At 37.7% G+C, this 25,792-nt stretch overlaps 1 protein-coding gene across 1 annotated transcript in view; it reads right to left on the reverse strand.

The window, feature by feature from the left end:
* PlexB (plexin B) overlaps positions 1-25,185 on the reverse strand; it is a 498,951-nt gene extending 473,766 nt beyond the window's left edge. Inside the window, exon 1 of the mRNA XM_083117847.1 lies at positions 25,003-25,185. The gene's annotated coding sequence lies outside the window, so the exon portion shown is untranslated. The remainder of the gene's footprint in view (positions 1-25,002) is intronic.
* Between the last annotated feature and the right edge of the window lie 607 nt (positions 25,186-25,792).

Here is a 25,792-nt window from a genome sequence, read left to right on the forward strand (position 1 = left end):
TACCAGTATAATATCAAAGTCACTGACCAGTTATGACAAGATAATATAGACAATTAAAACAACATTCACACCTGCACACACACTATCAAACAGATGGAAAAGACTGCAAAATCCTGAAAGCCGAGTCTTCACCGGAATTGCTGGTCAGTCATTCTTCTGTCCCTGGCAACATTTCTCCTGTCTCTCGGACAAGAGGATCTAACCCAGGATCGTGTGTATTGGAGCAGAGCACGATGATCGGGAATGGCGAAATGCCCGAAGGATATGGCAGTGGAAAACGGGGGCAATTTAACTCATTCCAGATGACTGGCAACTTCCGCGTGAACCCCACGATTGTTCGCTTTTGCCAAGATCCAACGCCCTTCTTTGCAAACTCCGATAACATGTGTTTCGGGATAGGACTCGGTTCTGTTAGGCTAAGGCAAATACCAAGAGCATCTGCTGCAGAGAAAGATTTTTCTAATGGAAATTCTTGTCAGCTTAGTACATGCCATGAAGGTGAACACGTATCTAGAAATATGTTTAGCGGGGGGGATCCGAACCAAGTGTCTGAAAATAATAATAATAATTTTCAAACTAAAATAATTATATTAAATTCATTAAATATTATTAATTAAAATATTCAAATTAATTAATATTATATGTTTATTACATGAATAGGTAAAAGGACTGTATGAGAATAGTGATATATCTAGCTTACGTGGAGTTAAGGTTGGCAAAAAAAAAAACCTGCCCTGGCAAGGAAATTCATGTCAAATAGATAAAGAATTGAATATTTATTGAATATGAAAAAATAATATTAGATCCAAGTGATGAGAAGTAAAGTTCCTGGTGATATTTTATGAATGTTACCTTATGAGTCGTAATAAATCTTGCATAAATCTTTTTTGGTACTGTCATTCAAAGTCGTACGATCACAATAAAATCCTTGCCTTGCAATGAGTTTGGCGGAAATAAATAACTCTTGAATAAACAATAAGCATGTTTTCATTATTTTAGTTATTTTATTATTTCATTATTTAATTTTTGTACTTGGTAGTAAGTCTTTCGGGGGAGGATCCGGACCCCTGGACGTCCTTGGATCCACATATTCTCGACGTTGCTTGCCGCAAGTTTGCCACAAGCTATCCACCTATTAAATATGGACTCCAACAGCGCGGCTTTTAGAGCTCTTAGAATAGTTTCGCGAGACTTGTGAAGTCGCTAGGGCACATTCTTGAATGTTTGATAACTTTCTACTAAACCAACCATGCAAAACTCAGTTCTCAAGTTTCACTACAAACTCAAGATTATTGGGGTTGTGTCTTCACTACTAGTGTATACTTGTATATTATGCTAATCGGGAGTCGCTGGTGAGTAAAGTAGGTAGTACAGTAGTGTTCAAAATGATGTTTTGACACATGTTGTCACATTGAGATTTACAAACGTAACAAAAATAAGTGGCACAACTCAGATAAGGGCTTGTGTTGTGAACACTATGTGCTTCTTGATCTAGTAGGTGTAAACAGGGAATGTATTAAAAATAATCCAGTCTGATTTTGAGGAAGATAAATGCACATTATTACTATTGAGAATAATAACTATAACTATAACAAAATATTAAAAATTACAAAAAATATACAATGAATAATTCGCCCTCTCCCCCCCCCCCCCACATATTGTCTCTGACACTTAACTGTAAACTATTGGACTACAAGGATTTATTTTTATTCTTCACTTATTATCAATGCATTTTAGAGTACGTTCATTATTTTTTTTCTACACAAATGGTACTGTTTTTATAGATTCAATATTTAAATCAAATTAGCAAATTTGAGTCTTTACATATAAACTACCGAAAAGAAATCATCAACCCCATATTCTAGTTCCAGGATTTAATGTAAGAATAAAGAAATGAGAACCTTTACTATGTCGCCTGTATTTCAAGACCCTCTTTCTGATTTAACCTGATGTCTTGCACCGTAAGTTCAATATTTCTGATAACAACAGATTAAAAAATGATTTTAAAAAAATATCTACTAACGTACATTCTGTTCTTCTTCTCTACATCACAAGCTTGGTTTCATTATGCAGTACCACGTTTGCAGACCAGCCTCGTCAACGCTTCTGAACCATGTGCAATTAATTCTGTGTTGTACTCAGCCTGAAGAATGCCTGCTAGATGTGTTTACAGTTGCCATGGTTTCGTTCTCTCTATTTGAAGTAGGTATGGTTACATTTACCCCCCTTCTTCAATTATTTTTAGATCAGTTGAAGATGTAGGATTTAAAATATTATTTACTTCCCTCCTACTTTTTTTTCTTTACTCTGCACCACATTAATGACAGAGACACCGTCTTGGTTTTTCAATGGCAATATACTTTTTTATTATCAGTATGTTGTGCATATATAGTGTTTATCTATCTAATGGTAAGTTGGGCGTTGTTATTTCTTTTCCCCATTATGGAGATCCAGGTAGCCGCATTGTGGGTGTTCAACTGTTTCTGTTTGGTTACCAATGAAACACTTTTTTTTTACCTCTTAGTTATTCTTCTTTCATCTTGTGAAACCGCGCCGCCCAAATGTAACCATCGCTCCTGCTGTTTCTTTTGGAATAATCTGTCATGTAGAATTCTTGTTTATGGACTGTTAAAACTGGACTCGTTGTAGTGGCCAGCCTTAGCAAATATCTGTCTGCTCAACATGTTTGAAATGAGAATATTTACTTTCGTCTCATGCAGAGTAACAAAATAAGATATATTTTTCCATGTTCCTTTGCGAGTGCAATTTACGGTAATTGTGAAGTTTATACATCTGAGTAAGTAAATGCACATAATTAGTTTACCGTGGACATGAAAATGACTAATGTGATTTCTTCATTTCTTACAGTATACTTCTTAGGGTCCACATAATTGTGGAAGAGGTTGAATGTGTTCGGAGTAAACCGGAAACAATCAGATAACACGAATCTTGATATTTCAGAAAATCAACTTAACGATCACTTTAGTACATTACCGATATTTTGCCATGCAACTAAAACAAATACAATTGAAGATATAAATTCCTCGCCAGTATCACATTCTGGTCCAAGAGTCTCTTATGTGTGGTCCAGAAGGAATGAGGTAGAAGTTGCAATCAATAAAGTAAAAAGGAACACACAAGGAACCGATGACATTTCTATTACTATGGTCAAAAAAAAATATTCCAGTCATACTTGAATATGTCACTGACATTATCAACTTTTTGCTCACCTCTGGGATTTTCCCATCATAATGGAAATTAGCATATGTGCGAGCACTTCCTAAAATACCATCTCCGGTTAATGCTTCGGATTATAGACCAATTAGTATTCTGCCTGCTTTATCGAAAACCCTAGAGTATGTTGTCCATAGCCAAATAAACAAACATCTTATAATAAATAATATGTTAAATTCTTTCCAATCAGGCTTGAGAACTAACCATAGTACTTGTACAGCCCTCGTAAATGTCACAGATGATATCCGTGAAGCAATAGATAACCACCAAATAACTATATTAGTGTTACTGGATTTTAGTAAAGCCTTTCAGACTGTGGATCATGATATACTTTTGAGTAAACTTGGATACTACTTTAATTTTTCTGTGGGTGCAGTTGATTGGGTTAAATCGTACTTATCTGGTAGAAGTCAATGCGTTGCATCATCGTTTGGAAAATCTGACTGGAAATCTTTACACTCTGGTGTTCCTCAGGGTAGTGTATTGGGTCCATTGTTATTTTCAATGTATGTAAACGATATAACAAGAACCATAAGAAATCTTACACATCATATGTATGGTGATGATTTTCAGTGTAACATATCAAGTTCATTGTCGAATTTATCACGTGGAATTGAGCTGATGAACATGGAACTGTCAAATATTAATAATTGGGCTACCCGTCATGGGTTATATATAAATTCCAATAAATCAAAATGCATACTAATTGGATCACGTCTGGTTTTAGCACGTATAAATTCGGCTAATATGCCAACTGTACAACTAAACGGTGCATGCATACCATTTTTTAAATCTGTCAATAATCTAGGGGTGATTATAGATACAAACCTTACCTGGTCTGAACACATTAATAATATATGTAAGAAAGCCTATGCCTCCTTACATCTATTATACAAATAAAAAAAAATTCTTCCGCCTGTTATTAAAGAACGACTTGTACATACAAGCTTCGGTCCTCTCACATCTTGACTATTGCGATAGTGTATATGCTGATTGTAATGAAATGCTGGCAATGAGAATTCAAAAAATTCAGAACTCATGCATAAGATATATATTTAACCTTAACCTTAACTGAATATTATAATAAATTAGGCTGAATTAAAATGAAAGAAAGACGGAGGTACAGGAAACTAGTGTTGCTATATAAGTTACTTCATACAGGAAGTCCTTTATATCTCACAGACAGATTGCTTCCCTTAGGAAATCCAGAGATATCATACACAAGATCCCAAAGTTCCAATCTTCTGACAATTAAAAACCACAAAACTGAATTTTTAGTAACTCTTTTACTGTATCAGTGGTTAGGGACTGGAATGCGCTTTCACATGAAATGAGAAAATCAATTTCCATAGGAATCTTCAAAAGAAGATTAAGAGAAAGTTTCATGGAGTGATTTTTTTTGTCAAATTAGTACATGTTTAATAAATATTTGTAGTGGCCTGTTATGTATATAAACCTATGTATGAGTGTGTGTACATGTATATATATATGTTTTATGTATTTCTTTGAATTACATATTTTTACCGCTGTTGGTTTGACATGAAATGTATATGTGTGATAGTTATTTTCAATATTTATATATGAATCAATTTATGAATATGTTCTATATTATGAAATTTTGTATTTGGTTGAGTGTATGAAAAGGCATGAGCCTTAATCTCCGCCACAAATAAATAAGATACAAACAAATAAATAAATAAATAAACAAACTATGCAAGAGTTGCAATTGTGAAACACAAAAATAACCTCTTCAAACTCTCTTGGGTGTTTTATTATTAGTTTTACGTTGCAACGCTATTCGTTGAATTAATTTCTTTACAAAGACCTGTTTGAGTTTCAAAAGCACTCGCTTTTAAAATAATTTTCTAGCAGCAAAATCAACAACAGTGTCAAATAACACTGCAATAGAAGGAAATATCATGATTTGACTCGTACAATATTTTGACGATATATATATATATATGGGTGTGTGTGTGTAGTAAAAATTTTGTACTAGTAAATCTATTACAGTGTTCTTTGACATTGTTGGTGAAATTGCTGCTAGAAAATAATTTTGAATAGAAAAATCTATTTGTACGAATACTTTTTAAACTCAAAATATCCGAATAAACATACCTTCTAACAGTGAAACACGTCACGACTATAACTGAAGCTTACTTTGACTGTGGCCTTCATTGCATTGAGAGAAACATAACAGTTCTACGCATCGGCCTTCTGTATACGGCCTAAGGTAAAAATGCCCTGTCGTGAAGTAACCGAGTGGAAGTCATTCCTGCTGTCTGTTGTTAATCTTAATGTCACGACACTGTAAATATCTTCACCTTTTTCTTAACGACAGAAAATGCACGAGCGCCGTCGGAGAAGAAGAGAGCATTTGCCATCAGTCGAGCGAATATGGTCAACCACTTGGAGCATTTTCACGGCTCAGCTGAAACCAAAGCCTGGAATCCTACATCACGTTGTCAAGTTTCTCTTTGTTCCTTTCGGTTCCGGCCAATCTTTTAGTCCCCGACGTCTCAGAGTTTCTCGACTATGTCTCCCACACGGCTTTTCCTCATCAGCAGAAGATGAAATACCAGCCAATGTTTCATGTCTAAAACAGAGCGCCTTCCTTCAATGGCCCATTTGACTCTCGGGGACCTGCCGGATGCTTGGAATTCATCGCGTTGCAGAAACGGCGATAGCACACGAGGCCACACGTTTGGAAGTATGTTAACGGAACAAGAACGTCGGAAAGATTCGAGTTTATAGATCAGCTGAACGTCGCATGGTAAATAACGTTTGAAGAGCGAATGGAGATATCGACGCTGGGGTAACGCTAATGTAAAGAGTGGTAGCCTATCAACGGACCATGAGAGTCTCCTGACTATAAAAACACTAACGAGTAACATATATGGGGGAACATTGTTGCTCTTTCACTAAGAGACATCTTTATTGTTTCCATCTTGTTCGCAGTTTTAAATATAACTTCTAATTTCACCCTGGCCTCACGTCTCACCATATTCTCTTCTGTATACTCTAAGCAAGACTATGTTGACGTAGATGTGGCACCCACATCATCTTGGATATTATCGAACCCTAAGTCAATAATTTATTGCCCGTGTGATAAAATTGTTGAGCTGAACGTGGAGGAGAAATGTAGTTTCCTGGAAACTCTGCAGAAGCAGTTTACTGTTTACTGACAAAGCCAGAGTATTGTTTAAAACACACAGTTGTAGCATAAAATAACTCTCCTGGCATTGAGCGAAATTGATGTTATGCAGCACCAATATGTGAGCCTATCACTCTATTTACCCCGGAGACTAAACTCACAATTTTGACAAATGCACAAGTTATTAGTTTCTGGACTAATTAGGTGTAGTGCTAGATTAATTTTGGTGGCAACTTAGTGATTATTTCTTCTCTGGGACATGTGATAATACAATATCTTTTCCCAATGAATGGGTATTTTTAGTGTTAATGATGGGTACTTTAGTGGTAATTAATATCAGAGTCATAGCTAGAGATTTCAGCGCCCGGGGCAAGAACAGAATTTGGTGCTCCTTTCTACTAATAATGGTAGACCGCATGATTTACATAGCGGTGCGCCAAGAGGATTTGTAAGATTGAGATAGCAACTTCATTTAATAATGATTTTTGTTATCGAGTCAGATGCTCTCTTTCCTTTTGACGAAAATACGATTAGTACCAAGAAAGGCTCATAGCCTTTACAAACGTTTCTAGCCATGTAACTTCTACAATCGGCAGCAAAGTTAACAAAAGTCAAATTGGCCACGGACATTTTTGTTCTGGTTTCATCTTCATCTTATTATTATTATTGTTTGTTAAGAAATTGGATTATGTTCATACTTGAGCAAAGGTTATCTTCTGCTTATTGGTTTTTCTACTGTAATTCTTGAACCTTACATTGAATAAAAGGGTGTAAATGAACATGTTGATGGACAGTTTGTCCACCATTACCTTTGTCATTTACTGTACGTGCGTATATCCTTTGAACTTTATTTTGTATTTGTGATCCATTTTATAACTGCGAGAAATTTACTGTATTAGTGATTAATAGTAAGAGCTGTTAGATTTATAATGATACACTTTCAGTGACGTTAGATTTCTCTCTATTACTTTTCCCACATTGAACTTGTATTTGGTTTCTTACTGTAGCACAGGAATCCACGTTCTAAAGAAAGAACAAATTCTAATATCATATCCAATGAAACAATTTCTTAATCCGAGCTGCAGGAATGGAAAGAATGTGTACTAGCAACGGTTTGCACTTCATAATAATATTAAGACTACGCTTTGATTAACACATTTGGAAATATGAACACTGTTATGCTGATCATTCGGATATTTTTTCATACAAATTAGGCATGAACAAGCATGAAATTATTTGATTGCTTTCTTTTTTCTACTAGAAGAAGCACACTTCGGGTACATCAGAAAGAAGTTCGGAAAATGCTGAGATCAAGTATGTACTTCGCTGAGATGAACATTTCTTTTGAACCATTTTCGAGCTAACATCATGCCTGCCTTTCTTTTTACAGCGAAGAAGGATGATGTATATGTATATGTACGCTCACATGTAAGTGAAAGGGTATTAATTTCACAGTGGTTGTCCGAGCAGGGCTTTTTGTTGTCAATGCCCAGCAAGAGCACCATGCTTCCTGCTTCTCGGGGTAAGTTTTTATAACATCTCCTCTCTCTCCTCCGAAGTCGCTATTCAACGTCAAACAAGAGGGCCTCCGGACCCCAGGCTCAGTTGTTCTCAGCCACTTGATAAATAATTACCGTCATTAACAATGCTCCCAGAATTCCTTGTACCTCTTGAGTAGTTTGTAGGGAAAACGGGAAGTTACATGAGCTTTCAAAACAAACCATTCAATAGACTGGTTGTCGTTCTGAGGGCCTGTTTGGTTTAACCTGCAAGGGGCCGTTTTACCCCTTTCCTCAACCATTCCTCCTCTGAAAGCATCTTCGTTTTGAATTTTTCCTTGTGTAACCTACTGTCATTTTCAGCTAAGGTGACAAATGCCAACAGTATCTTCTGGTGAGATTACAAGATGGGTTGGAGGTGTGTGAGAATTCAGAATGGGCAGAAAGGGAAGGTACCACCTTTCACCCCCTCCACAACCCCCATTTCTCTAGTGCCTCTGGGCGTTCTGTCTTCCTCAGAAGGAGTGGTAAATAGGAAAACGCGACTCACCAAGTCCGAAGCCTTTGTTTCAAACCGCCGTGGCCACGTTTACACCGTGTTGTAAATGAATGCTGGCAGAGGCAGCCATTACAGCAAAGACAACAGGAAGCAAGTTGCTAACTTAAGCGTTAGCATAGAATGAAACTTGCATACCACGAGGACAGCCGAATCAAATGGAAATTGTTCATGTTTGTACTCTAGAATTTTAAGTGTTTCCAACGGAGATAAAATGTTAAGGCAATTTAAGATGTCACATTGAAACATTAATCGCAACAACAATCGTTAGCAAATTGACAAGGACTGTTGAAAAAGGCAAAATCAATTCAGTTTACAATTAATTGACAAGAACTGTTGAAAAAGGACAAAATCAGAATTCAGTTTACAATTAATTGACAAGGACTGTTGAAAAAGGCAAAATCAATTCAGTTTACAATTAATTGACAAGAACTGTTGAAAAAGAGCAAAATCAGAATGCAGTTTTCAATTAATTGACAAGAACTGTTGAAAAAAAGCAAAATCAGAATTCAGTTTACAATTAATTGACAAGGACTGTTGAAAAAGGCAAAATCAATTCAGTTTACAATTAATTGACAAGAACTGTTGAAAAAGGACAAAATCAGAATTCAGTTTACAATTAATTGACAAGGACTGTTGAAAAAGGCAAAATCAATTCAGTTTACAATTAATTGACAAGAACTGTTGAAAAAGAGCAAAATCAGAATGCAGTTTTCAATTAATTGACAAGAACTGTTGAAAAAAAGCAAAATCAGAATTCAGTTTACAATTAATTGACAAGGACTGTTGAAAAAGGCAAAATCAATTCAGTTTTCAATTAATTGACAAGAACTGTTGAAAAAGAGCAAAATCAGAATGCAGTTTTCAATTAATTGACAAGAACTGTTGAAAAAAAGCAAAATCAGAATTCAGTTTACAATTAATTGACAAGGACTGTTGAAAAAGGCAAAATCAATTCAGTTTACAATTAATTGACAAGAACTGTTGAAAAAGGACAAAATCAGAATTCAGTTTACAATTAATTGACAAGGACTGTTGAAAAAGGCAAAATCAATTCAGTTTACAATTAATTGACAAGAACTGTTGAAAAAGAGCAAAATCAGAATGCAGTTTTCAATTAATTGACAAGAACTGTTGAAAAAAGCAAAATCAGAATTCAGTTTACAATTAATTGACAAGGACTGTTGAAAAAGATAAAATCAATTCAGTTTACAATTAATTGACAAGAACTGTTGAAAAAGAGCAAAATCAGAATGCAGTTTTCAATTAATTGACAAGAACTGTTGAAAACAAGCAAAATCAGAATTCAGTTTACAATTAATTGACAAGGACTGTTGAAAAAGGCAAAATCAATTCAGTTTACAATTAATTGACAAGAACTGTTGAAAAAGGACAAAATCAGAATTCAGTTTACAATTAATTGACAAGAACTGTTGAAAAAGGGCAAAATCAGAATTCAGTTTACAATTAATTGACAAGAACTGTTGAAAAAGGCAAAATCAATTCAGTTTACAATTAATTGACAAGAACTGTTGAAAAAGGCAAAATCAGAATCCAGTTTGCAATTAAGAACGCAGGGGGAAAATTATTATAAACAGAGATGATCATAGGAGATTATATCGCAGTGCTTGGAAGCAACAAGTTACTTTTGAACGCAGTTATATGTAACAATTACTTTTTAGGAATTCTAACTGTAACTAGCTACTTTGATAAGTAAGTAGATAACTGTAACAGTAACTGTTACTTTCTCAGTAAATGTGACGCTAGTAATGGCGTTTCCTAGGCAACTTTTGTTTTGATTTTACACACGAGTTTATTAAATTGCGTTATGTACTAAATTAGTTACTTAATAAACTAATTACATTTATTAAGTTACTTATTTTCCAAAAACTAATAAAATCCTTTACAAAATCATGAAGCAAGCGGTCCATTTAAATACAATTTTGAATGTAGAAAAGTGCATCTAATCTATGATGTATTATGGATATCTATACGTAACTTCGGACAGATTTTAGATGTAATTGGTTACTGGAAATGATAAGTTTGCATAATATAACGCTAGAATACTTGACGACTTTTGTCCTCTCTGTACTCCCATTTACACATTTCTTTTAAAGTTGAACGTGCACTGTTTGTCTCTGTTGTTCGCAAGATCTCCACATTCATTACAGAGCGGATGTAGTGTTTGCATAAAGAAAGGGTTGACTGAGAAGGGTGATTCCATCCCTCTTGTTGTGATCTTTTCTCCCCTTGTTTTCCCTTCGCGGGCCAATATGGACGAACACCGAGGATGCTGCCTGGATCAGACACTTCCCATTACTGGCTAATGAGAGATGTCACTTTTCATCTTTCATTTACGGACTAATGTCGTCATGTAGCGAGGTGGAAAATCCTCACGATCTGGCAGAAGGTTAGATGGTTCCGCCGGACATTGGCGGGGCAGCGCGTTACACCATGGAAATCACAAGTGAAGCATCGTCCATCACTGCTTTGTGCATGTGGAAAAGGAAGCATGGAAGGGACATTTCCTCGCTCGGCAGTCCGAGTGATCGACGAGCACATCTTGTCTCTCTCCTCCGCTCCACTTCCCCATTTCATGCCCGGTGCCTTTTTTAATGAATTCCTTCTGCATTTTACGGCGAACCGAACGTTGAATCACTAAAGATTTTTAAAATAACATTTCCGTGGTTGAAAGAGAATTTTACAGGGCACGCTCGTGAAATAATCTTCTTGGATGGAGAGCCGATCTCCGTGGAAGAGTGGTTAGCACTGCGCGCTATACGACGCCAGTGGTCCCGGGTTCATTTACCGACCTGGGCATGGGTGCGAGTGTCCATTAATTTTATCATATCATCACTCATCCTCATCTGCGCGATTACCAAAAGTGGCAGAAAAGCATGGTAAAATAAACTAAATCAATCATGACAATTCCTTCTGCATTTTACGGCGAACCGAACGTTGAATCACTAAAGATTTTTAATATAACATTTCCATGGTTGAAAGAGAATCTTATAGGGTACCCTCGCGATAGAAGTTTCTTGGTTAGAGAAAACACTTTGAGAAGAATTTGAACCGATCTCCGCCACGGAGTGGTTAGCGCTAAGATGCCAGTGGTCCCGGTTTTGATTCCTGGGCTTCGTGAGAGTCCCTTCATCAATTTCATCACATCATCACTCATCCTCATCTTCGCGACTAGCCAAAAGTGGAAGAAAAGCGAAGTAAAATAAACCAAACCAATCGAGAAGAATTTGAACACTTCAGTTACAAATCTCATAAATCCTCCCATGTGTATACTACTAATGTACTACACCAACAATGCATTCCTACTTATTTTTTTGCATGTGTTATTTACTGACTTCGTTAAGCAATTCTCCACAAATCACGATTACAAATATAATAATAATAATAATTATTATTATTATTATAATGGCGCCACTGCATGCTGTAACACTATAACAAAGCTCTGCGTCGGAGGCTTCTGAAATTGCTGTAGGTTGAATATCAATTGTATAGCGCAAGACGCCAAAGCAAAAGTTTAGTCACTCCCATCTCGAGTACCTTCGTCGACTTGTAATGAAGGCGTCCAGATTCGATACTCGGTGGAGGCACATAGTGGTTCGGATCCCACTTTAAACTGTAGGTCCAGTCTCAATTAGCCTTACGGTGCATAAAGTTGACTTAAAACCAAATCAGCCAATCAATCTCGAGCTCGTGAAATTAAACTCGTCGCGCTGTTATGAGCTACACTTCTTGCAATGCACAAACGTATATTTATTTCTATCTGTTCCATATGCATTACAGCTACTAGCTTACATCATATTGATTCTTTCTCTTTACTTACACCAGGAATTGGAGAAAGAAGTGCAGATGTTGCGTTCAAAGGAAATTAGTATTATTTTTATGAATGATATTAAGGATTTCCCATTATAATTCGCAACAAGCTTACAATTAACGAATAGACGAAATACTTACACATCCACGCTAGTCACCTTATAATTCAGAAGTACCTGTGGTTAGATTCCCAAAGGTGGCTCACATTCAGTCAATTCTATTTGAAATTTTAGATGTAACACCAAAATGCCTAAAACGGGCTTCACAAAATTATTTCAGTTATATTAGGCTATCACATACCTAGAAGATAACCGATTCTTACAGGTTAACAATTATAATCAACAATTGTTTTAGGGGTCAAATTTGCCCTGTATAACGCAAGTAACTTCGTTAATCTGTAAAACATTTAAGATAAAATAAATGATTACTATAAAATCAGCTTAAAACAAGAAGATACATGCTGTACACACAAGCAGTGTCAAACACTATCCTACATGAAAAAGAAAGGAAATATCGCCTCACAGGATATTAAAATCCGCATAATGACGACACGTAAAGTATAATAAAACTTGCAAGCTTTTAGACTTGAGTAATAAAATCCAGAAATGGCGTACTTAACAGAGGAAAACCAGGAGTACTTTACTTTCGCTTGTCTGTGCTTCGTTAGCCTGCCAGCTTAGGAGAGTGCTAGATACACCCTTATATAAAATGAATTCCAAATTAATTCATACGGCAGAGATTAATCACATTCTCCTACCCTACCTTCTCTCCGGCCTCTATTTTTCAGCACATATCTTATTTTCTTGCCTTCTGTCTTCTATTACCTTGATAATTTCATTTTTATCATCTTTCCTCTCATCCTCTATCGTCTATATCAAGGATTGATTCTCTGTCTACTTTCATTCCCGTTACCATTTCCTCCTTATCATTTCTGAATACATCCTTAAGCTTTATAAAGATACTTTAGTTTCGTTTCTTCCATCTTCAATCATCTTCATCAGTTCATTCTTATCTTCTTTCTTTCCTTCTTAAATCATCTTCTTCAATTCATTCTTATCTTCTAGTCTTCCTTCCTCAATTTCGTTTCTTCTTTTCCTTCTTCAATTTTCACAATATGGGCAAGAACAAGGTGGATGAAAAAGGGTGGAAATTAAATGTTTATTGGCCATGTGCAACAGTGTAAGGCTGTGTGGTTTAGCGGTTACCGTCATGCACTTCGAAGCCAATAGTATTCTGAGTTTTGGTTAAATGTCCACTTTATGCGCATTAAGGCTAATCGGGACTGGACCTACATATTAAAGAGGGATCCGAACCACTGTGTGTCTCCGCCAGATATCGAACCCGGGAACCCTTGATTACAGAGTGGCTACGTTAGACAATATAATCTTAATACAGGCACAGCGCACAACATTCAGGTAGCTATTTACCACTCCTTTCAACACTGGCTTTCAGACTACCATACTTATGCTCAAAGTTTTTGTTGATTTACTACAAAAATTAAACAGGACTTAATTGCTCGCTTGTTAGTGCTGTATTTTTCACATATCTAAAGTCCTCCCTTTTTAGTTGAAAGAACACACAAGCAAATAAGGGATATGATACTTCAAGTGGTTTTGACGCCTGATAAAAAATCACACAATATTTACCAGGACGAAACATTGTTGTTTTAAACTCGTGCATTGGAAGTTACACTGGGAAAACACGTTCTGCAGAGAACAGATGTATAAACAGTTAAATGTTTCTTTTTTAATAGTATGACAATGTAACTACAGCGCATTACATTTTTGAGTAGCTACCTTACCCAACTTTACACATAGTTTGTTGGAAACCAAATATTTGTTGTGACATCTCAATCTCACTAACATGGTCTACTGTTTTAACAAATGTAATTGATGCCTTTATAGGGGACATGATATTTGTGAAACAAATGCCTTTCTGAAATATGTAGGCTACATTAAAAATAGTTTTTTTAAGTTTATATTTCTAATTACCTCTCTCTATCATATTCATTATTCCTCGACGTCCTGTTCGGTGTCCCCTCTGCCCCTCTCTCTGCGATCCTGACTCCTTCCCAAATAAACGTCTGTCCAGATAAAATCTTCGAGCAAATACAACCTTTAAACTAACCACAAACTGGAAATTTGGTCGATATCCAATAGTACAAGGTGGTTATAATTAAAGTGACGGTGTTCAGAGTGGTACAGCACGGGCTGTAATGAGAGTAGCAGTCTGAAACTTCGTAGATATGCTAATGAAGCAATGCGCTCGCGAATTATGCAAAAAAAAAAAAAAAGTTCCAATTCTCGCCACCAGGGTAAAAAATGGCGCTGTAAGCAGTCAAAACGTGGTATAGTTACAGGAAAAAGGCAGGAAAGATCAAACACATGAGAACAATGGCTCTGGCATGTTTATTAGGAACTATGGTTACAAGAACTGTTCAATATGGCCTCCCAATTCAGCAACATGCTGCATTCGTAACACGGCATGGTCGACGGTTGCTCGCAGCATGTCTGGTGAAATCTGAGCGACATGTCGTTGTATGCTAGCCTTCAGATCAGGCAGAGACCGGACATGTCCCTGATAGACACGATCTTTTAAATATCCCCACAGCCAGAAGTCACATGGATTAAGGTCGGGGGATCTGGAAGGCCAATCATCTGGAAACTGCCTAGAGATGATGCGGTCATTAGTGAAGGTTTCTCGCAGCAAATCTTTCACGTGGCGAGCGACATGTGGTGTTGCCCCATCTTGCATGAAAATGGTGGTGTGTTCACAGTTCCGTTCTTGCAAAGCTGGAATCACGTGTTGCACAAGGAGGTCCCTATAACGTGCAGATGTCACTGTACACCTAACAGGCCCTCGAGGTGTCATCTCCTCAAAGAAAAACGGACCAAGAATGAAGGAGCTAATGAACCCACACCATGCAGTCACGTAAACTGAGTGCAATGGTTGTTCCTGCACAACATGTGGACGAGTGGAACCCCATATGCGACAGTTCTGAGTATTCACTGTACCGACCAGAGTAAAATGCGCTTCGTCAGTCCACAGAATATTCCCCGGCCACATGTCATCCACTTCCATGCGTGCCAAAAACCGATGGGCAAACTCACGGCGTTGTGGAATATCTTGGGGTTTCAATTGGTGCACAATTTGAATCTTGTAGGGATACCAGTGTAAAATGCACCGCAAAACCTTGCGAACTGTTGGCCAGGGGAGTGACAATTCACGTGCCACAGCTCTAGCACTGGTTGCAGAAGTTGAGGCATGTGCTGCACGGTCAGATACAGCTACAGCAACTTCGTCCACAACTTCCACGGGGATGGGCCGCCTTCCTCTCCCTGGTGCAACATCCAATTCACCTGTTTCCTCGAATTTCTTCATCATCTTCTTCAGCCCATTAATTGACATGGGCCCTCTTCTCAGCCCTTTCTGTTGGCGATATTTCCGCAGTGCAGCGTTACTATTGCTCCCATTCTGGTAAAACAATTTCACTAGCAGTGCACGGTCTTTCTTCGCAATAGCCATTGCTTTTTACACGGGAAAAATCAAACTTTTAATGTTCGGCGAACATTCACATCACTAAAGGAAAAAAAAAGCAACAAGCGTCACCAACAACAACCAGGGAGCTCACACAATGGTTAGGCAATGTCACCGACTTTGACGTCAGAGTTACGGAAAATTCCACGTTTTGACTGCTTACAGCGCCATTTTTTACCCTGGTGGCGAGAATTGGAACTTTTTTTTTTTTTTTGCATAATTCGCGAGCGCATTGCTTCATTATCATATCTACGAAGTTTCAGACTGCTACTCTCATTACAGCCCGTGCTGTACCACTCTGAACACCGTCACTTTAATTATAACCACCTGGTATAAGAAACTGGAAAGAAGAATACATAGAAAGAAAAGGAACGAAGACAAATAACCTACGGACTATACTATACAATTACGTGTTGAGTTTGTCTCCCTGGTGAAGTGGTTAGCGTAATACGCTACGAAGCTAGAGGTCGCACGTTGAACCTTGGATTTGGGTGACATATTGTGTTTGTCCCATCATCAATTTCATCAACTCGTGATTCATTTTCACCGTCGCGATTAACTTAGTGTAGAAAGATTACGTAAAATAACGAGGAATGGAGAAATAGTGCCAGAGTTAACGGTGGAACAAATTTCCCAAAATTCATATCTGATCATAGGAATTCTATTCCATTACTTGCAATAGCCGATAGGGGGTGAATTCACGGAAACCAAACGTCTTTGATTTGGTTTATTTTACTTCGCTTTCTTGCAACTTTTGGCTAATGGCGAAGATGAAGATGAGCGATGATATGATGAAATTGATGAAGAGACACAAAGAACACCGACGCCTAGGCCAGGATTTGAACCTGTGATCATGATGTCGTAGCGCGCTGTACTTACCACTCCGCCACGGATTTCTTTGTTATCTGGAAAAAAAAGGAAAAAAAACCACCAAATTTTTGGAGTGCAGAAAGTTTGAACGTTCCCTCTTGTTCGAAAGTTTGGTCTGGTGAACCAAACTTTCCCGATTATTTAGTCAAATGCCGTACGAACCGAACCATGGCCCACTTAACACAATGTATTATTATTATAAATTTCGATTAAAAAATAAACCATACGATCAAAATCTTGTACGTTATTAATTTTATTTCACATGTTTCGACCTTCTTACCTGCATCGGGAAAATGAGGACTGGACGCTACACGAAAAAAAAAAAACACTTTCTGGTAGCTATTTTTGATTAAATTTGGTACACATTATCAACGTTTGGAAGTGCTCAAAAAGTGTATTAAATGCATACTTGAAGTGTACCCAAAACTTTTCCAAAAGTGTGATAAAGAGTGTTCCCAATTTGTTGGCATTTCCAATGTATAAGTTTCCTCACGAAACTACTTTTGATGACTTTTAGTACACTTTTCTCACTTGTCGGCCTCCGTGGCGGAGTGATTAGCACAGCCAGGGATCCCGGGTTCGAATCCTAGCTTCGACTTGAATGTTTGTGTTTGTTCGAAATGAGTAAAAACGAGAATACAGTAAAAATTGACATGTGTGAAAGTTTGAGAAATGTGTGAAAGACGGGGTATACTGCAGTATTCCTTTTAAGAAAAAAAGAGTGGTTAGCACCTCGCACTACTACGGCAGGGGTTCCGGGTTCTATTCCCGGCCTAGATATGGTTGTTTGTGAGTGTCCATTCATCAATTTCATCATATCATCACTCATCTCCATCTTCGCGATTATCCAAAAGTGGCAGAAAAGCGAAGTGTAATAACCGAAATCAATCAATCAACTTTTCACACTTAGGACACGTTTTGAAGAATTGAAAAATATGTTTAGAACACTTTCAGGACGTATTGAAAATACCTTTTGCACATAATGAGAGACGATAATATTTTTTTATGCCGAGGAATAAAAGTAATTTGATTTCCCTTCCCACTTTCTACATATTTATGTCTTACTGTGAACATACAGATTAACAATAACAGAAAAATCCAAGAAATCCAGAGCACGCCACTGCGTGTAATGCAAGAACAGTCCATGCTAATTCTGAACCTCATCGATTAATCCGACATAATCGTTTGAATGGTTGAATAGTTTACGCTTCTCCCAACGATACGATAACACATATGGACAACATTCTTTGAGGCACTTCCCCTCCGTATGAGCTCAACCAATCAATAAATAAAATGGCAACACGCAAGTGTTGAAACCTTTGCCACGTTGTGTAAGAGATTGTAAACATTGTCCGAACCATTGGAAGCTATTGCAAGATTTCCCTAGAGGCTTCTAACGTGAACGCTGCATACGAATAACGGTCAGGTACACACCGTTAGTGTTAAATGCATCCTATTTGGCACGACTAAGCACGTGAGCCGAAGTTGACCTTAGCAAATAGTGGCTCCTTGGAAACAAGGGTGCAGCCAACCTTATTATAAGTAAACCATTAATGATAAAAATCAGTCGAGATGTGTTGGGACCGAAGGCCTCAAAGGATGATAATTACAAGATTATTACGTCTCTTTTGGACGGAGCACGAGTTGCGGAAATGCTGCTTTTCTTAACTTGTGACACTCTTCGGTTTAGCCTCAAGTGTGCAAACAATGGTCATTGATAGCGGAAGATGATAAGCACGAATTCATCGCTTTTGAAGAATAATGGTTGGTTCCTGATTCACGTTTCAAATTACCTACGCTTACAGAAGTACAGCTGTTGAGCTAGCCTTCCCACACGGAAGCATCTAAACCACTAGGCAATTTCATTCAAATTCACAGCACGTCACTCACGATCGCTTATCGTTTGATCCTGGAAAGCTTACAGTAGGTACCCTCTTCTTCTGTGCAGGAATAAATGGGAGGAATTTCATGACGCATCATTATTGTGGATCAATGCAAGGCTTTACCATGATTGCACAGTTCAGGTGAAGTTGAGACTTCTATTACTTCTGTATTGTGACCATCAGGGCTTCATCCACTGTGAGTCTTCGGCAACAAGACCAAGAAATTATCGAACGGGACAAACAAATGAACGTGAACGAAACAGAAAAATAAACCAGAAGCTAGGTAAGTTTGGAAACACCTTTTGTCTAAAAACTCAAATGCCCACAACCAGTGGCGTCTCGTGGCCTCAAATTTGGCCGGGTCTTATTTTTTAAAGAATTTAAAATATAATGACAATTCACATGAATTACAAAAAATAGGTATTTTTTTCTTCTAGACTACAAAACTGGACTTTCTTTTTTGAGAGAATTTAAAATGTAATGACAAATTACATGAATTACAAAAAAAAACGGGTATTTATCTTCTTCTAAACTACAAAACTGGACTTATTTTTTTGAAGAATTTAAAATATAATGACAATTCACATGATTACAAAAGAAACAGGTATTGTTGTGAAACATACCTTTCTACGAATGTTGACTCCTGTTCTTCTGCTCAGCAAATTTTGTTATTACTTTTTCGATGAAGCCCTCTATGTTTGAAATGTATTCTATCTCTATTGTAAGCAAGTGCCAAGGCATTTGGTCTGTCTTGTCCCATTGCATTTCTTAAGCAGGTTTTAATACGCTTCAATGTGCTGAAACATCGTTCAGATTCAGCTGTTGCCACTGGAGTTATTAAAACTATGTTTGTCATTTTTACTGTTTCTGAAAAGGTACCCTCTAAATAATTTTAAATAAAAAAAATGAATGCAATCTACTGATAGAGTTTATGTTTTTCAACTCTTCACTACAATAAAGAACACGAAGTTCCCTCTTTAGTTTTCCCTCTTCTATGAAGGGATAATAAATCTGGGAAGATGCCTCTGTTTAAATATTGTTCTCTTTCATTATGTCCTCGTAGAGCAAGTTCATGTCGACCACAGAATTTTAAGCAATCGATAATTCTATTTAATATATGCCTATTTTTTCGGACAAATTCATTGTGTCTTGTAATTGACAGCCTATGTCCTTCATCAATTTATGTTCGAACATCAACCCTGCCAAACTCACTCAAACATAGCGAATGAAAGCCACCAAAACACTACAGAACAACACGCGAGATCGAACGCGACGCAACGGAATCAGCACTCAAATCCATTGCACTCTTCCCTCCTCTCTCTGCTAGCATGTGACCTTCACTGTAGCGTAGGTGGGTGTAGGCCACGCCTTCCTTTGCGACTTGCCCCGGAAAACGATAATTGACATCAATGCCGCTAGGAGCGCTGTCGTATCCATTGCAACAGACGATGAATTTACGTGCGTAAAAATCGCCTTTTAAAAGACTGTGTGATAGTTATGCGTTATGGTGATTGATAATTATGTGCATACGTCCGTTTTTCTTTAGGGGCTAAGCCCCGGAAGCCCCAAGGGACGAGACGCCACTGCCCACAACTGATATAGTTCAGGTTTCTTTTCTGGGTATTCCAAACACATTTCCAATTGCAACTTACCACCTCATGTTTATTTCTCACGAATGAAACTGTACAGCAATATGAAAATGCACTTGGAATGGACAGATATGAAATTGTAACAGATACCGATAATGTACCTACATAAAACATTCTACCGATTCGATATAAAATTGCAAATGTTCCATAAACACTGTGAATGGTTCATTCACGTCCTCAATACATGTAAACAAGTACCTGAAATGGGATTTGTTTTGGGGGGGGGATCGAGTATCCGGATCTACTATTTCATGGGAACTGGATAGTTTATGATCCAGGTCTGGTCAATGCATAGTGTGGATACTACACTTCATAAAACTCTTGGTGATTTGTTATACAATCGGCGGGCTAAAGTAACAGTAGAAAAAAAAATCCATCGCTATTTTCGTTGTTCTTTATTTATTCATTTATTTATGGAATTGTTCAGATGCTAAGCAGACATTTTTCTCTGTTAATGGTTATGTTTAATTCAATTCATTACCCTCACGTTGTTGACAAGAGATTTATGAACAATTCGTCCACAATTATTTTTGCTGTTGGCTGTAGATATCTACTTTGTGTCTATTGGTACTAACAAAGCATGGCCCACGATCAAATTAGCTTCGGTACGAGCAACATAATTTACAGGGTAAGTAACATGTTCATTAGATTCAGACTTGTTGCTAATACTGAGCTATTGTGAACATTCTTGTCATAAGGTAATTTATCTCAATTAGAGAACATAATGAAAATTAGGAATTTCTGTTCAGGTGTATATTTTACTACAAGTATATTATCCTTCACGGTGCTGGACTTAATTATTGCACGCTTCTTTTGCGTACCAATTTGTATTATGAACACGCCGTCGTACCCCTTGGTGTGCCAGCAGTAACCTACTGTTTTCTGTACAATCCGTTTCGCTGTGACAGAAAGGATCAAGGTGTTTGAAGGCTAAACGAGGCGTTGTGATGGACAGAGTGAAATCTGTTAAAGGCGCATTTCCTTTGAACCCCTGCTGGGACAAGGAAAAACGTCCATTGTTTGGTAAACACCTTGTACCTGACTCCTCCTCTTACCGCAGGTGTCAAAGTATTAGGGGTTAAGAAGGAAAGTTTGGCTGGTTGAAGACATTGTAGACATAGAAGCGTGTAGCCAGTTGGGAGTCCGACCAATCCCAAAAGACTTTTGTTGTGGTCCCAAAGCAGCTGTTGAACTGTCGCTGTTGTTCTCGTGGGCTGCTGCTCTTATCAAGCCGTTCACACTTTCAAAACGGTATGGCGATTGAAAATCTTCCGCTTAGTGTCGATTTTAGATATTATCAGCAGAACATTCTTAGCTGTGAATCCTTACTTCTCAGCTGGACATCACTGGAAAACGTTGTGCACAATAAACCTTTTGACCGGACAGAAACTGGCTATCCTTCCTTTTGAGGTTCTATCGTTTTGAACACTGCTTTACACAGAGAGAGAAAATCAACAGGAAACAGGTGTTTCACTTCATATGTTCACATCTAAAACTGGGCAGTCTAATGTTTAATCTTATCGAGTGTCACGTTCGATTCCCGGCGAAGGTTCCGTGATTTGAAATGTATGTTCAGGTCAGATTAGTTACTGCTCACAACTGGTAAGGTGGTAGGAAACTGCTTCGGCACATTCAGTTTATCTCCACATCAGAGTTGTGAAGATTTTGATAGCGGAAAATTTTAAATATTAGAAGAGATGGTAATATGAACATTATACATAAATGAACACATCCACACGCGTACACAGTGCTTTTGTTCTGGCAGTACGCTACGTTACGCCGTACAGGCACCTTCTTTTAGGTGAGCAATAACATTTTATTTAAATAAAATAAACGCTTGTATGTAACTACATGTACGAACATTTATGAACATATCACAATATTTTGATAGTACAGGCAAAAAAAATTCCAAGGAGGTATCAAAATCAAAAAGTTGCATCCGTAAGTGCTTTAAAGAAGCAGAAATAGAACAAAGAGAAATGAAAGAAGCGGTAGAGAATAAGAGAAAGGAAGAGAAAATAAGAGAGAGAGAGAGAGAGAGAGAGAGAGACAAAGGGAAAACAATTAAGAAACAGGGAAAGAAAAATTAAGAAGCGACACAACACACACGCCCGATGCACGCAGAGAGAGAAAGAGGCGATGGAGAGAAAGAGAGTAACCGAAAAAGAGATAGAAAGAATAGAGAATGGCGAGACAGGAGGCAGAAGGAAATAGGGAAGCGACACAGACAGAGGGAGAGAGAGATAGAGAGAGAAATAGAGATGTGAGAGAGAAAGAAAGGGGTGATGAATACAACAATGAACGAAGTAGAATAATACCGCAACCTTTCTTCCAAGAAATATATATGTACTGAATGATTGATTTGGTTTATCGCATTTCTGCTACTTTTAGCTAATCGCGCAAATGAGGATGAGTGATGATATGATGAAACTGATAAAGGGACACTCCCGCAAAGAACACCAACGTCCAGGTCGGGAATCGAACCCGGCACCCCCTTCCCCTTAGAATTGATTGATTGAGTTGGTGTTCTAACTCCAGTTTATTCATAGTAAGGGTAATCGGGACTGGACCTACAGTTTAAAGTGGGATTCGAGCCACTATGTGACACCACCGGGAATCGAACCCGGGACCCCTTGATTACAAGGCGAAGACTACCACTGCGCCATCGGGGATACCCTTTCTTCCCCGTAGAACATGCAATATAAATTGCAGACTTCTGTGATAAGGAAGCATATAAGGATACTTAGTCCATCAGATTTCTCTCTTTTATGGTCAGTGGTTATAGCGTAGGGTGCTACAACACCAGGGGTCTCGGATTCGAATCCTGGCCTGAGCATGGGTGTTATTTGTGAGTGTTCCTTCATCAATTTCATCATATCGTCAGTCATCATCATCTTCTTTATTCGTTGCAGAAAAGCAACGTAAAATAAACTAATTCAATCAATCTTTTTTGGTGGTGTTTAGTGTATTTGCTAATTTATTAAGGCAACCATTATTGATTGGCAATATAAAGTAACATTGAGCAGCAACAACATGTTCTCCATCCTCAGTTTTATTTCATACCATGGCCCTCATTAGTTTGTACATTACTTTGAGAAACGCTCTTCACCGATTCTCTTAGAGATTTATTCAGTCGACCCACGAAAAAAAAAAAAGAAAAGAAATGGGCAGGAGGGAGAGTGCGAGATGTCTTGGAAAGTGGAATGGGGATGGATGGCAGCGGGGGAATTGGATGCATGTAAAGGAAAGGAATGAAAGCTTTTTGAAAAGTGGGCTGGATATCAATATTCTGTAGAGAGCATTAGAATCCGGGATAAGGAAACTATCTGCATGCAAAAATAGGACGAACAGAAATGCGAAATTCTCTCAGTTATAGAGAGAAGGCAATTTGTTTCATTCGCAGGTCTAGCTTCTGGAAGTGTAACAAGCAAGTAGGAACAAACTTGGTCTTATTTTAAGTTTCTGTAGTTCTGGGCGAATCAAATAAATGTCAGGATAAGAAAATTTTGATAGAAGTAATACATAATTTACATGAACAAGTTGAAATTCACTAAAAAAGAAAATTAGTAATTACATATATGCTCAATAATAATGTAGGACCTATTAGTTTAAAATGTAATAAAATAGAATAAAATAACTTCGTCATTTTGTACTATCAGGTAAGAAAGCTATGCCTCTGTACATCTATTATACAAAAAAAAAAAAAAATCTTCCGCCTCTCATTCAAGAGCGACTTGTAGTACAAGCTTTGGTCCTCTCACATGCTGATTGTAATGAAATGCGGTTGGTTTGACATGAAAGGTATATGTGTGATCGTTATTTTCAATGTTTATATATGAATCAATTTATGAATAATATATTTTATATTATGAACTTTTTGTATGTGGTTGAGTGTAAGAAAAGGCATGAGCCTTAATCTCCGCCACAAATAAATAAGAGACAAATAAATAAATAAATAAATTTGTGTATCCTCTTGGACACACATCATATTTTATAATCATCACATTATATTATTATTATATTATTATATTATTTATAATCATATTTTTTTAAAAATTCAACACATCGCCTGGCACCTGGTAAATAGGCTAATCTGAAATGGACCGATACGAACCACCGTGCAATGTGCAATGTGCCTCCACCGGGTATCCACCTGGGACCCTTGATTACAAGGCGACGACGTTAACACTACCATTTACAATTTTCAAAATACACGCCGATCACTAGGCGCTTTGCAAATTGCACCATCATTAACAAATAGTGTTCAATAATTATTCATGTGTGACTCACAGAAATGGCCACATTGCGAGTGAAGTGAGTAAGAACATTTTTAGGTGCATGTTTTTGCAAACTGACAATAATCTTATTTATTATTAAGGTGATGATAACCTAAAATTTCTGCATTCAGTAAAGTCGATATTTGACGCTCGTGGGATTCACAATTATAAGAAGACACCTGTTCAACTTCAATGTACACATGACTATGGGGTGCGATTATGTAACTTGTTTTTCCATGACAAAATGAAGTACGTGCTTAATTCCTGAATATCTACTGCATTGCTATTGGACTAAATTCTCATTTTTGATAAAATCGCCAAATTCCCACTCAAGTAGTTCTGAGTGGTACTACCATTACAGACCCTCTTCCTTTCTGACATTTCCAAACCTGTGAAAATATATCGGTGTGCAATGGATGTGATTATGGACAGCGAGGAAACAATGAACTCAGAAGCCCGTTTGACAGCCACGCAATACGAAATCAAGAAAATGGAAGCAAGATATTGGTACTTACCTTTCGGCTAACATCGATTCCAACTTGACGCCTTGACTAATGTATTCTATTAGGGTAAGAACTTACTCTCTCATAATAAATGTTTCCATATTGTCCATTCTGTCTACCTCCATATATCTCGAACACTCACTTCTGCACAGCAAGTCCATGTCTGATTCTTATCGCACAGATAGAACGAACAAACCTTGCTTCACTACAAGCACAAACAGGAGACACTGGTGAGCAGAGCAAATTGGCTTTTGTATCCCCGCAATAACTCCCTCTGGAGGATTAACATAGAACCACAAGCACCACCTGAAGGTTCGAAGAAATTAGAAGGTTTGCGTAGCTTTTAGACCGAAGAGATGCGACACGAGGATTTCACACCCAAGTGGCAAGAGACGAGCGACACGGGCCCATCTAGTCTCCAAAGAACCTTTCAGATCAAAGCGACAAGCGGCACTAGCAGCTCCAATCTCTAATAAAAACATTCACTTCACATGCGCTTCCACCAAACCGAGGCAACATGCACGCTATTGAGAAAACTGCAAAGTCCGAGTGACACGCTAGCGACAAGCGAATCCCGGCCTGGGTATGGGAGTTCTTTGTGGGCGTTTCTTCATCAATTTCATCATATCATCACTCATCCTCATCTTCGCGATTAGGCAAAAAGTGACAGAAATGGGAAGTAAAATAAACCAAGTCAATCAATCAATCAAAGAAAGAATATACTCATGCCAAGGATTTGATTCGAACCCTGGTACTTCGGTGGCAAGATCGAAACTCGACCACCGAGTCGGTAGGACTCGAA

Source organism: Lepisma saccharinum, chromosome 2 (genome assembly GCF_977018435.1).
Source record: "Lepisma saccharinum chromosome 2, izLepSacc3.1, whole genome shotgun sequence".
In the NCBI taxonomy this organism is placed as follows: domain Eukaryota; kingdom Metazoa; phylum Arthropoda; class Insecta; order Zygentoma; family Lepismatidae; genus Lepisma; species Lepisma saccharinum.